Source organism: Elaeis guineensis, chromosome 2 (assembly GCF_000442705.2).
Source record: "Elaeis guineensis isolate ETL-2024a chromosome 2, EG11, whole genome shotgun sequence".
Lineage (NCBI taxonomy): Eukaryota > Viridiplantae > Streptophyta > Magnoliopsida > Arecales > Arecaceae > Elaeis > Elaeis guineensis.
In genome coordinates this window covers 2,038,420-2,043,190 of record NC_025994.2, presented here as the reverse complement: position 1 = coordinate 2,043,190, position 4,771 = coordinate 2,038,420, and positions in this window count along the sequence as shown.

The following is a 4,771-nucleotide window of genomic DNA, read 5'->3' as shown; positions in this document are numbered from 1 at the left end:
CATTCGTATATTTATATATTTTTGTATGGATCAAAAAATTATATTCATTGATCAATTGACTGTCTATTTGGACAGTTTGAGAATTATAATTAATTATATAAGTAATTACAGTAATCAAACGATCTGTTAAGGATTCGAGAGAAATTTTGGATAGTAATTTTTTTTAGTTCTCCTCGCACATCGTTGAGAAAATTAAGAAAAAATACTGTCAAAATTTTTTCGACCTCTACTATATATCGTTTGTTTACTGTAATTGACCTTTAGAATTAATATAATTTCTAAATGGGATAGGACCTTCTTTACCTATTAGTTGACGATAGGATGCATTTATTATGTAAGCTATTTTAGGTGATAAAATATTTGGTAAGCATTTTATCTTGTAGTTATATATGTAGAATCCTTAGATAGTACGCTATGGACTGTAGTTAGATAGACCGTCGAGTAGTCGATGGGATGATTTCTGCTAAATATAAGGAGGATGTCAAGTACTTTTGTGATTATACTTTTGAGAATGCTACACTCTTAGTTCAAAGACGAGCTGTTGTCCTTGAGAGATGTGTCAATAGAGCAATGCTTGATAGGGATACAATAATTATCCATTTATATATGAGTAAATTTATGCCAAACTACAAACATTGGTACCTGCATGAAGAGACGTGAGAGATAAGTACAAGGGTTAAAGTAAGTAGGACAGGGACACTGATAAGTATAGTAATATAACATACAAAGCATTAAAATTCTTGATAATTATTCTCTATTATGCAGAATTTGATACTTCTTTCTCTATTTTTTAGGAATTATTATGCATAGAAGATTATTCAAAAATTAATCAGTAAAACAGCCTAGCTCAAGTTTCAATCAAGCTCAAACCAAAGGCTTGTGGACTTTGGAAGGGACGCATGGGCTAATCAGCTGATGGCCCATGAAGGAAGAACAACCGTGCTGGGTATTAAAAAGAAGTGAAATTCTTTATGCACCATGGGTGGTGTAGAAAATCTCACATAGAGTGCACTATATTGTCCGATTGATCTATGTAGTCATCACTTTTTAATGTATATTTAATACCCGCAGGATGATTTTTTGTTTAAAAATTTTATATGACGAAAATATCCATATCCTTTGAAAAAATTATACCATTTTATATCCATATTATGACATCCTGTGTCCATAGTATGTACAGGATGTCATCATTTTTTTTTAAAGAATAGAGATATTTTCGTTATTTAAAATTTTCAAACGAAAAAATCGATATGCAGATATTAAATGTACGTTGAAAAATGATTGGATAGAAATATCCCTCTCATATTATGATATCCGAGACTATATTATGATATCCTGGATTATATTACGCGCTATATGATGTCATAATTTTTTTTCAAAAAATAAAAATATTTTTATTATATAAAATTTTTAAATAAAAAAATAATAATTATGTGGATCAATTAAATGAGATGGTGTACTCTAAGTAGGATTCTCACACCACCTGCGGTGCGCAAAGAATTTCTTTAAAAAGAATAGCTTTCGGTGGGAGAAAAAGGGCGCGACATGGGACCCAGCGTTAACACAGGATGGCGTGGCTCATGGGAATTTTGACGCGGTCCATATACACAGGGGAACTTGGACGTGCGGTCCATAGGGGCTCACAGGGGGTTTATGCATGGGAGGCACGATTTGAATTCATGCACTGCGTGGGCGTGGGTGGCCTTCACGATAAGGTGAGCGGGTAAGGTTCCTGGGCGTGATTGGATCTTCACGTGGAGTGGGGTTTGTGCGACACTGGATTGGGTGCGGTGGTGAGCTGGTTCGCGGTTCGCAGCAGAAAACAGGAGTGGGCTACACGGTTATTTGGCGCGGTTCCGAGAGAAAAAGGGACACAGATGCGGCCATAGATGCAGATGGCGCAGGAGCCTGGGACACGACGTAACAGAGAACTTTACAGTTTTAAAACAAAACAAACATCCATCCTTAAATCATTAGTCTCATATTACCTAATCAAAAAAATTCCCTCTTTCCTAACACCTATAAATAAAATCCAATCCTCTATCTAAAAAGAAGACAGAATAAAATCTCTGCTCCAATAAGTAAGGAAAAGAGGAAAGAGCAGCTCAGATGCGGCTAGTGGCAAAATCTTCAGGAAATACAATAAATTTTTTAATTTCAATTTTATATTTGATCTCTTGTGCTTCATACTTATATAGTTATATATTTATAGGAATAAATCATGATCGAAAGATACAGTCTATGCTTCAGTGAAATAAGATATCTTAAAAATTTACTTATAATTTTTTTTATCTTCTTTTTAAGATCTTTTATGGTTCAAATTTGAATAACTTATACTGTAAGGAGACGGATTATGATCGGAAGATATGATTCATATTCGAATGAGATAAATTATGCTAGAATCTGATCATAAAATATTTTAATTAATTATTATAATTATTTTAAAAAAATATCATGAATTTAATGAAAGATGGAATTAAAATTTTAAAATTTTTATTATTATATATTTTACTCTAATTTTATTTTTTAATTAATTTTATTCTTTAATCATTAATATCTTCCAAAAAAACCAAACTTTCTATTAAAATTTTCTTATTTTTCTTAATTTTTATTTTATTGAATCAACTTAGCCTTCTGATTTTCGTAGATTCAACATCTGACTCATGTTATTTTATCTAATAGTTGACTTAGAGTTAATTTTTATTTTTGATTACTCTAGTGACAAGAGCACATCAGATTTTGGCATCGTTGTTGGGGATCGAACCCGGATTGATTAAATTGGGGAGAAAAATAATAAATTAATAAGTCTTCGAATAAATTAGTATTTATTATTTAGATACCTGATTAGACTGTAGAATCGAGTTGAACTAAGTATATTTTTTTAAATAAAAATTGATACATAGCCCAAAGAATTTGTGAGATACTTAAGAATCAAGTATTAAGAAAATATAATGTATAGTTAAATTTAGAACAAAAATAATTTTTGCTTGAGCATTTCTAATTTTCTTCCATCAATATCAAAGAAAAGTTTACTTCTTATGGACTTATATAGGGTAACTATATATTTCTTCATAAAATAAATTATTTTTTATAAAAAAAAATTTCAAGAATATCATGCTGAATAACTGAGTCTCTTTGTCTAAGCAAGTATTGAGTTTTGCATCAAAAAATGTGAAGGAAAAAAAATTCTATTGTGAAGCTAATCTTAACTCGTAGCCTGTTTGACTCGAGCTAATAAGTCTGAAAGGTATTTTATATCTAGTATCTTAAAGCAATCTGATTTAGGAGTCATTGGATGAAAACTCGCTACATGGGTCAGACATAAAGCTGAAAAAATTAAGACACTCAATAGCAGTATAACGTTAAAAAAATATAAAAAAAATAAAAAATTAATAAATGAAGGATGGAAGTAATAATATACTCGTCCATGTGAAGATTAATAATTTAGAGATAAAGGTAGGGATAATTTAGAAAAAGTTCAATATTCTTCACTTAATTTTCATATTGATTAATACTAATATCCTGATAACATACCTCACTCTTACTCTACTAAACATCAATGACCTTTTGAAGAAAATTATTTGATAAAATTTGAAACTCTAGGCTAAAAGATATCTAACTCTAAATCTTTTCTTTGCTCGAAGATGAGTAAAACTCAATTTGAAAAGTGTGATAAGTATAGTAATATAACATATAAAGTATTAAAATTTTTTATAATTATTTTTTATTATATAGAATTTAATATATTTTTTATTTTTTAAAAAATATTTTATATAAAAAATTATTCAAAAATTAATCAGTAAAACAGTCTAGTCCCAGTTTCAATCAAGCTTAAACCAGAGGCTCGTGGACTTTGAAAGGGACGCGTGGGCTAATGGCCTGATGGTCCATGAAGGAAGAACAAGCGTGCTGGGTATTAAAAGAAAGGCTTCCGATGGGAGAAAAAGGGCGCGGCATGGGACCCAGCATCAGCATAGGACGGCGCAGCCCATGGGAAGTTTGACGCGGTCCATATACACCGGGGGCTTGGACGTGCGGTTCACAGTGTCTCACAGGGGGTTTACGTGTGGGAGGCACGACTAGAATTCATGCATTGCGTGGGTGCGGGTGGTCTTCACGACGGGGTGAGCGGGTAAGGTTCCCGGGCGTGATTGGATCATCACGTGGAGCGGGGTTCGTGCGACACTGGATTGGGGGCGGTGGCGAGCTGGCTCACAGTTCACAGTGGAAAATGGGAGCGGGCTGCACGATTATTTGGCATGGTTCAGAGAGGTAAAAAGGGATGCGGACGCGGCTTGGGATGCGGATTGAGAGAGAACTTCACAGTTTTAAAACAAAACAAACTTTCATCTTTAGATCATTGGCCCATATTGCTTAGCTAAATAAATCTCATCCTTCCTGACATCTATAAATAAAGCCTAATCCTTTACCTAAAAAGAGGATGGGATAAAGTATTTACTCCAACATTGCAGCGAGAGGAGGAAGAATGGAGCAACCTATGTGTAGCTAGAGGTAAAATCTTCACGAGAGTAGAATAAATTTTTTAATTTTAATTTTATATTTTATCTTAAATATTTTTTTATATTTATTTTTGATGCAATTAGAAAAATTTATGAGTACTTTTCTTTGATTAATAAATATTATGTTTGTTTTCAAATTCTTGTGCTTTATGTTTATGTAGTTAATCTTTAAATAGTTTATGCATTCGTAAGGATAGATTGTGATCGAAAGATAGAGTCCGTGGTCTAACGAAATAAGCTATCTTAAAGAT